A 9,945-nucleotide genomic window follows, 5' to 3' on the forward strand; every position below is an offset into this window, starting at 1 on the left:
GGCGGAGCCGCTGTCGGCTCTTGTGCCGCTGTTGGCTCTTGTGCCGCTGTCGGCATTCTTTGTACTTGCGAGTACGGAAGGTGGAGTTGTTTTTTCTTCCCGGACAGCTGATGTGAAAGAATTCTGCTGTTAATATTTATGTTTTTGTCGATCTGCTGTACATTATTTTCTTGTTTAGCGTTAAATAGATTCTCGTGACGAGAATATTAATTACGAAAAGGTTACACAAAATGTGTAGTCTATTTAATTATTTATTTGCGTATTTTGATCTACCTGTTTTTATGACCATGCACTCTAATTAATTTTGCAAATAGTATTCCATTTCTTATAGTGTTACGAATTTTAATGAGTTTGGAATAGCTAAACCATTTTCTATGTTTTCTATGAATTTTGATATGTTGTCAACCTGTTTTATTTTGTGCAAGATGACAGAGTGGAATAAGATTAGGAGTGTCTCCACTCAATTATTATTGTCTAAAAATTTGTTTATGGTTAATTAGACGAATGCTAAATTTTTTTGATGTTTTGAGCATATGCATTTCCGCTGTTTCTTTTTTGGGACATTTTCTGAGTCTGTTTACGTTACACGAACATCCTCAGACAATGTGGGGCACGTGTAACGCCGGAAATGCATATCCTCCTATTTCCATCTATTGTACTATAATTTTTTTTCCTTATTTTTGTTACCTGAATATATGACATTTCTGTGTCTTTATATATTGTAATTGTTTTACTATATATATATATATATATATATATATATATATATATATATATGCATTTATGTCGATGTATAATTGGTTTGTTTCGTAAATATTATTTGTATTTTTACGCTGGGTCTTGCCTAGGGAAAACTCCTATCGAACGATTACATCCATAGGTCGTGTGAAGAATCAAAGTGTGTAGGATCTTTGGTAGTGTGAACTCCGCCGCGTGGAGCGCGGGCAGAGCATGAGGGAGTCTGGCTGGAGTAGCGAGTGGAGCAGGTGTTTTGTGTGTAGCTCCCGCGAGTTGCCGCGCTTTCGGGGTTTGGCAGCATGTAATTGCGCTCTACTTGCGATGATAGTTTCTGACATGGTGTCGCGGACGGGAAGCATTAGCTGGCGCACATCAAGAGCCCGTTTCGTCTGGTGACCGTGTCGAGAAGAAGGCGCGCCAACATCCAGCTTCTGCAACAGCGACGGCCGACAATGAGTGACTGTCGCCACCTCCTCGATTGACGGCTTCAAACCTTCAATCAACCAACAAGGAAGACTAAAAGCACGTAAAGTTTCAGAACTGTATGGCAGACCTCAGCTTTTCAAATTGTTCCATTTGCCTCGCAAAATTACAGCAACTTAGCATGAACCTTTGTTGCTCATTGTCCCAATTGCATTACCAAGCAGGGTCCCTTCCTTTTCCGAAATGAACCCGAGTGTCGTTGAAATTCAGACGCCATCATCATTTTATTTCACTGCTTTAATTTCAAAGTTCAGTTAAGGTATTCATAGCTGGCTACAGTATTTAGATTGCACAAGCACAAATTAAGAGTGCGAGTTTTGTTACCGTATTTTAGCTTACCTGTGACTGCAGCTCAGCTTGGTACGTACTAAATTTTACTATTGTTAATTGCTCAGAATCATTTAATTCAAGTTCAAAGTTAAATCTCTTATTTCTAAATTGCGTAGATTCAAGTAGCTTTTGAAATGATTGTTGAGGTAGTCCAAGACTAACCGTATTTTACTGAATTTCGATGTGCTTCAGAAAGAAAGCTCACTATTAACTTCAGTCACTAAATTAACTTTCGATTTTCCGGTTTTATTAATTCTTTTGCTAAATTAAGTCAGAGTGTAGCGAAATTTATTACTTCTGACAAACTTTCAGTTTTCACACTACACGTGTCAACCTCCAGTTGCCACGCTTCTAGTGCTAATTTTGAGTTATTATAGTAATTGTCCATAGGACTGGCGACCGTAATTTTCCCCAAATCTCAAATATTTAATTACCGCTAGTTAATTGTTAACGTAACGGCCGCACATTTACTTTCTTTATTAACTTTACCCCTTTTCAAAATTAATTTCCACCAGTTTCATTTGCATTTTTCCTTTCATTTAGATGTAACCCTTTCCTCCCTCTTTACCGACAGATTAACTTCGGTGACGATTGCTATTCCCAAATTTCCATTAGGTACACACGGTTTAATTTTTCACTGTCATTAAGGTCGATAAGTGAGGGGGAGTTTACAGGCACACTGGTTTACACAGAGTGTGACATGACAATTTCAGGACAATTGTCAAGATAATGTATTACGTCCTGATTAGCAGAAACAACAGTGAACACAACATCAGATAGAAGGTTCTCTACAAGTTTTTTCTTACATATAAACAGTGAAGCACTGTCTGAGTTGGCCAATATTACGTCAAATCATCCTATTGCAGGTTCTAAATTCGATACTATTTAGGATGACAACGAAGTCTACTGAGGATGATAATTCTATCAACATTTACAATTAAGTTGTGTACATTCGTCTCAATTTCATCAATCTTTGCAAGTAAGTTGTCTACTTTCTTTTTCAGAATGATCCAGGTGTTCCCTAACACTAGCATCTAAGCCATTGATCACTCTCAAAAGGGTCTGAGCATATGTCTCTAGGTTCTTAACTTTATGTTCTTCTAGCTTCTTAACGTTGCATTCAAGAGGTTGAAATTTTCCATCTATATATAGACACATTCTCTGTCTATGTATACCCATTCTTTGTCTATTGGCTCTTGTGTTATGTGCAATGATTGGTGGTCACTTGACTTACATATGAACTTGTCCATGGAGTGATGTTAACTAATGTACTCATAGCTATGTATAAAGAAACTCTTGGAAGTTCTGTATATATCTACCATGGTTCATTTTTCTTGATTTATCAATAACGATAAACCCATACTGCATGCGATTCCAGCAACCTGCGCATATTTTTACAAAATCATTGAATCACAATGTTGGTTCCTACAAGTGCCACTGAAAATATGTTTTAAATTCCAATTGTCTTGTTTTAAAGCTGTAATGAGGTTTCCATTTCCCCGCAGTAAATGTTTCGGGATTCTGGAATATGTTTGACTCGAATACGTCAACGCCCGTTGATAAACATGACAGAAATACCGTAGTATTTGATCATGGTTATCCACAGCAACAACGTCAAATATCAATGCAGTGTTTCGATTACTTTTTCTGGCAGAGGGGTTTGACTGCTTTGATTGAATCTCATATATGTTACATCATCTATGCCTTGAACTATCTTCTGCAGCAGCTGATACTTGGGTTGAAACAGTGGTTTTGAAAATATGCATACATGCTGTAGGTATGGCGTGTCAGCAACGTCAAGAGAACATTTGTCTATCTGCAGCTGGATGGACCTATTATCTTGTACACCATCGAGAAGGAGTATCCCATTATTCTTCTTCTGGTCTTCTTACAGACCAGTTGCTTGCAGCAGAGTCCTTGTGACGAAGATGCTGCAGCCGCCGAGCATGTACTGGTGAGCAATGAGTTTTTATAGAAAAAAATACACATAGCCACTATAGCGCAATCAGTACATTACCGACTGAGGTAAAATGGTTACATTATAATGAGAGGGGTTATGAAGTAAGAAAAACAAAAGATTTATGATAACATATTTTATTTACACTCCAGTAGTCGTACATAAGACGCAGTACATTATCATCAAAAAATCTGCTGGTTCATTCTTTATCATCACACAGTACAGAACTTAGAAAACAACCATTTCTTACATGCACGAAAGTCAGTACGCATTTTCCTCAAACTGATGGATGCATCATAAAACTCAGATATTCCACTAATAAATATAGCATGGATGACTTCTATGTCTATCAGGGTCGACTTTGGCACTGCATTAATACATGAGCTGAAGCACTGTGATAAATCGTTCACATGTACTCTATGTGCACGAAGATAGTACGCAACGTCATTGTACACAGCCTGAATACATGGTAGCCAGCGGTTCAGTCTCTCCAACATAAAAGATGACACCATCATTAGTCCAAACAAGTTCATTACGGCGTAGTGCTGTAGATAAATGGGCATGTTTCCCGATTTCACCTGGAGCATACCATCATGATACATTGTTGTTATGGGTAGCATCAGATGAGTGCAGTAAATGTCCGATGGAGAATGAGATGGATAATACTTAATAGCCATCTGTCTATTGATGTAAGATACAGTAGAGCACAACATAGTTCATCCCATCCCAACACAGCAAACCGCACCTTAACACTCTCTGTCATATTTTCGACCTCCATCACAACACACCAGTCACTGTTTGTTGCTATACCAGTATTTAGACGCTTTGAGCCATTAGCAGTAAATTATAAGTTGAAATAAAAAGCTTTAGTACACTGGGAACAAATGGTACCTTCTCATCGACAACATCTACACGCTGTCCTTGCAGTGACACTGGAATGTTCTGGGATGTTGGAGCCTAGTACTGAGCTGCACGATGTTGCTTGAGATCCCCAGTGCCCTGATGCTGCTGCGGGACATGCTGGGTGTCGTCATCACAAAAATCGATGAGTAGCAATGACATTAGTAACTTATTGTCCTGCTCCATCATGCTGACCAGGTGCGCCACAGGATCCCATGCGCCAGAAGAGGTTGAGGTCACTGCAGGTCCCGACACACCAGATGTCGCCACCGCTGCTGTGGCTCCTGACACGCCGGGGACGATGCCACGACTGCAGATCCAGACACGCAGCAGACCATTGCTGCTGCTTCACGTCCCAACACGTCGGAGGCTGCTGAACAAATAAGAAGAAGCAATAAGTATCCACAGGCAGACACAGAGTTGAAAAAAGACAGAGAGTTGAACAAAGACATTACGTGTGTACTTACTTCTCCACTTCTTCAGTGTGCCGAACGATGATGATCCCGCTTGCTGTTGGCGTTTCATGCTTCTTCTTCTTCTTCTTCTTCTTCCCCTAACTCGCTGATTGAGACTGGTGGGGCTACTGCATATGCGTTATATCCCTTCAGATGGGAGGGGGTGGGGGGTAGTAAGTACTGTGTTTCTCGACATAAAAGTTTTCTGGGTGTGGTACCGCGTAATAACGTATAAAACTACTGCTGCTGGAGAAAAATCAACGTTTCGGCCACGGATGCTGCGGCCTTCTTCTGGGTCTACTGGTGCGTTCTAGCTACGCAATGTCCCTTATATTTTGTTACTGTTTACTGCGCATGCCATTACGTCAATAATTTTAAAAAGATAGTTCGTTTCATTGGTCACTTAAGGAAGAAGGAGCACTCCGTCTTCAGGCCACGAGTGGCCTACCGGGACCATCCGACCTCCGCGTCATCCTCAGTGGAGGATGCTGATAGGAGGGGCGTGGGGTCAGCACACCGCTCTCCCGGTTCAAAATGGTTCAAATGGCTCTGAGCACTATGGGACTTAACTTCTGAGGTCATCAGTCCCCTAGATCTTAGAACTACTTAAACCTAACTAGCCTAAGGACATCACACACATCCATGCCCGAGGCAGGATTCCAACTTGCGATCGTAGCGGTCGCGCGGTTCCAGACTGTAGCGCCTAGAACCGCTCGGCGACTCCGGCCGGTGCTCTCCCGGTCGTTATGATGGTATCCTTGACCGAAGCCGCTACTATTCGGTCGAGTAGCTCCTGAAATGGCATCGCGAGACAGTGCACCCCGAAAAATGGCAACAGCGCATGGCGGCTGGATGGTCACCCATCCAAGTGCCGGCCACGCCCGACAGCGTTTAACTTCGGTGATCTCACGGGAACCGGTGTATCCACTGCGGCAAGGCCGTTGCCAAGGAAGAAGGAGAGGGAACTTTATTTTAATAGGTTACTGTGGTGGAGGGAGAACGTAACCTCTGTTGTCTATTGGCTCTTGTGTTACGTGCCATGATTTGTGGTCACCGTCGAATGGGAAGTTGGTTCCTGTTTACCAAGTGCTGGACGTGGGCCGCGCGGCGTCAGTTACTCGCCAATAGTGTTCGAGCCTCATGTTGGCAGTGCGGTCTGTTGGGCTCTGATCGTTGGCAGCCAAGATGGCCAATCCTGAAACCATCCCCCCTATTCATGTTATTAGGGTGTTTAAGTGTTTCGATGGCCTCTCTGATTTTGCTCTTCGTCTTAACTGGCAGCTTGGCCAACACACAGACTTCGCTGAATGTTATTTCTTTTCGTCAGTCTCTCTGAAGTTGTGCCATTACAGATTTGTTATGTTGCCCTAGACGAATATAGCGTTCGCGTTCCCGAATGCGCGTCGCTATTGGCCGGTGTAAGCCTCTCCACATTCGCATTCCACCTTGTAAACACCTGCAGTGGCCGGCCGCGGTGGCCGTGCGGTTCTAGGCGCTGCAGTCCGGAACCGCGGGACATCTACGGTCGCAGGTTCGAATCCTGCCTCGGGTACGGATGTGTGTGATGTCCTTAGGTTGGTTAGGTTTAAGTAGTTCTAAGTTCTAGGGGACTGAGGACCTAAGATGTTAAGTCCCATAGTGCTCAGAGTCATTTGAACCATTTTTTGAACACCTGCAGTGTGTAATGCGTCCACCTTTTCCTTAGTGGAGCCTAGCACGTCCTGGATCGTGGGACCACTTTACAGGGCAGGCTGTACCCCAACCCGGCGAAGGTGTTTGCCTATTCGATCAGCAACATTTTTCACGAAAGGTAAGCGCACTGTTGACTACATTTTGTCTATTTCTTGCTTATGTTTCTTACTTGTGTTCGTCGACAAGGCTGTGTGGATCGACTTTTGGCTGTCGCCATTGGCTAGAAACGTTGTGCGTACCCTTTTAATGCTTAGGTGTTATGTTTTGAGCATCACTTAGACGCTGCGCACGGATTGCCAGAGAACGGATGTCCAGTTGTTCTGCGCTGGGTGGTGGTAGGATTGGGCGTGCAGAGATACCTGTCTGTATGCGTAGGCTTCCGATATACTCTGTGCCCCAGTGTGCCCTCCGTTGCCTGTGTCTTGTGTCCTGTATACTTCGACGTCCAGAAATGGAACTGCGCCATTCTTCTCTACTTCGAACGTGAACTGTATCTTCCAGTGCATTTTGTTGAAATATTCGTGAAACTTGTGTAGCTCCGTTTCACCATGAGGCCATATAGCGAATGTTTCGTCCACGTATCTGAACCAGCAACGTGGGCGTAAAGGAGCTGAACCGAGGGCCGTTGCTTCAACAGCTTTCATGATTATGTCGACTGCCAGCGGAGATAGAGGAGACCCCACTGCTACGCCGTCTGTCTGCTCGTAGTATTTTCCTTGCCATTTGAAGTACGTTAAAGTCAGGCACAACTCGACCAGGTGACATATGTCTGGCGGGACATGCTCCTGAAGGTTGCGGATAGTTTCATCTACTGGCACGTTCGTAAATAGTGACTTCACGTCAAAGCTGACCATGATGTCCGTAGGTAAAATTGTTTCTCCCTTTTGGCGTTCTATAAAGTGCATCGAGTTCTTCACGTAAGAGTCCGTCTTGCCAACTAGACGTCTTAAAGAGGGACGCTGACTTAGTTTTTTAGGATAGCGATTTGGGAACTTGCGAAGATCACCAGTGTGTGTGCGTGTTTGAGTATGTAGTGAGTGAAGTGTTATGAAACAATGTGTGTGTAGTGTGTGCAGTGACTGACAGTGAGATATGAGTGAACAGCGTGGCATTGCATTATTTAATAAGTTATTTGTAAAAAAAGTATTGTATACCAGGAGTAAATCTAATGATTGTCTCTAACTAGAAGCCTGTACATGTATGTGTATACGAATTAGCTTATTTTAAATTGGTCTAAACTTGTAAATACTGTGACATGTCCTGTATCCTTGTATAAAGATATCTACGGATGAATAAAGCTACTACTACTACTACAAGCAGAGCTCCATGATCAGCCACGCACGGGACGTCCTATCACATCACTGCTCATCCATCCTACAGTCCAGTCCTGCCATCCTCGGACTTCCATCTTTTCGGGCCGCTTAAATATTCTCTACGGGGAACACACTTTTGAGATGACGAGAGCTTCAGTCGTGCAGTGAAAACACGGCTACATCTACAGGACAAGAGTTTTTACCAGCAGGGAATACATGCTCTTCTACAACGTTGGGGTGCGGCCATAGAACGTGATGGAGACTACGTAGAAAAACAGGACATGAAAAGATGTGTTGATGTACATTGTCGTCAGATTCCGACTCTTAACAATAAATATGTTCTGAGAAAAAAAATGTGGGAAATTACATATTCAAAAAATGGTTCAAATGGCTCTGAGCACTATGGGACTCAACTGCTGAGGTCATAAGTCCCCTAGAACTTAGAACTACTTAAACCTAACTAACCTAAGGACAACACACACATCCATGCCCGAGGCAGGATTCGAACCTGCGACCGTAGCGGTCGCGCGGTTCCAGACTGTAGCGCCAGAACCGCTCGGCCACCAGCGGCCGGCAAATTACTTATTGAGCGACCCCCGTATTTTACCTGCGAACAGGGGCAATGTCACTGATGTTTTTTACAAGCAGGATTACGTTCAAAAGATGCAATGTTTAGTGTGTGATTCAGCGTATCTTAGGATCGGTGCTGACCCCACAAAAAGTGCTGAGAGGAAGACTAGCAGCCTCCTGAACAAAAGTTCCTTATCGCAGGCGACCATCAAGAATCTCAATTCTTATTGTTCTGTCAGCCCTTGATTATACGGCGCCTCTAAGGTCCACAGTAAAGGGTTCCTTTCCGTCCCATTTCCTACACGTATCGTGTAGCAAAGCAGCCCGCTGTCGCTACCGTATTGAGCCCTACAGTAGGTCGGTGTGAGAAACACATTAAGAACTCGGCGGATTCCTTACGTCGATTAGAGGGAATGCGTTTGAATGACTCTAATATTCTATTCCGTTTTGATGTGATCCCTCTCTCCACTCGCGTTCCTCTGTCCGATTCGTTATGGTTGACTGAGGTTAGGTTAGGTGCTGAATTAACGAGCCTATTTCGACATGTGTTGACTTCCACTTAGTCTCTGTTCAATGACCAGTACTACAAGCAGGTAGATGGAGTTGCGATGTGTCCCTTTGTCACCTACTACTGTCAATTTATTTATGGAAGATTTCGAGGAACGTACTTGAGTCGGAGGCTTTGGAATATGAGTGTGGTTTTTTTTTCAGATATGTAGATGATACTTCTGTTATTTGACATCACGGCAGTGAGAATTTGAACTACTTTTTAGAGCACCTGAATTCAGCCCGCTAGAATATTCGTTTCACGGTGGAGGTGGAAAAGAAAATGCTTGCCTTTCCTTCCTTGACGTGTCGATCAGGAGGAATGTTAATGGTGCGTTTGGAAATGCCGTTTATAGGAGTTGAACCTACAGTAGTAGTTGTTACCATCCAGCTCAGATTGAAGGGGTACTTCGTACCTTGGGCCACAGGGCCCATGTCATTTCGGGCCCTCAGAGTTAGACAGCTGAGTTGGCCATCTCGAAGTCACCTTTCGTCAAAATTGTTATAGTGAAAGCCAGATCAGACGTGTGTTGCGCTGTCAACCAACTGTGCACTGTGCAGGTGTTGATACCGAGGTGACTCCAAAGTTTACGGCTTTTTTGCCTTATGCAGGGAGCATTTCGAACAGGATTGGTCGTTTTTTGCGGAAATACGATGTGAAGTGTGTTTTTCGACACCATCCCAGAGCAGAGTCCTTTTAGGTTCCGCAAAAGATGATCTTGGTTCGTGTAAGGCGGATGTCTACCGTATTCCTTGCAGTTGTGACGCCAGTTTTGCATAGTGCCTTTCTGCCAAGCACAGTATAAACGGTGTGTCAAAACGGACTTAACAACTTTGAAAATTCATATAAATTAATTCATAGTACCTACAGAGGTGATTGTAGTGTAAATTTGTAGGCAGATACATCAAGTCTTGCCTCGCGTAGTTCGCTAGTGCCGAATCGCACCGTATGGAGCGCTAG

The 9,945-nt window shown here is 43.5% G+C and overlaps 1 pseudogene; it reads right to left on the reverse strand.

Moving 5' to 3' along the window:
• Positions 1–5,692: 5,692 nt before the first annotated feature.
• LOC126253830 (5S ribosomal RNA) lies at positions 5,693–5,809 on the reverse strand (annotated as a pseudogene).
• Positions 5,810–9,945: the final 4,136 nt, after the last annotated feature.

Source organism: Schistocerca nitens, chromosome 4, assembly GCF_023898315.1.
Source record: "Schistocerca nitens isolate TAMUIC-IGC-003100 chromosome 4, iqSchNite1.1, whole genome shotgun sequence".
Lineage (NCBI taxonomy): Eukaryota > Metazoa > Arthropoda > Insecta > Orthoptera > Acrididae > Schistocerca > Schistocerca nitens.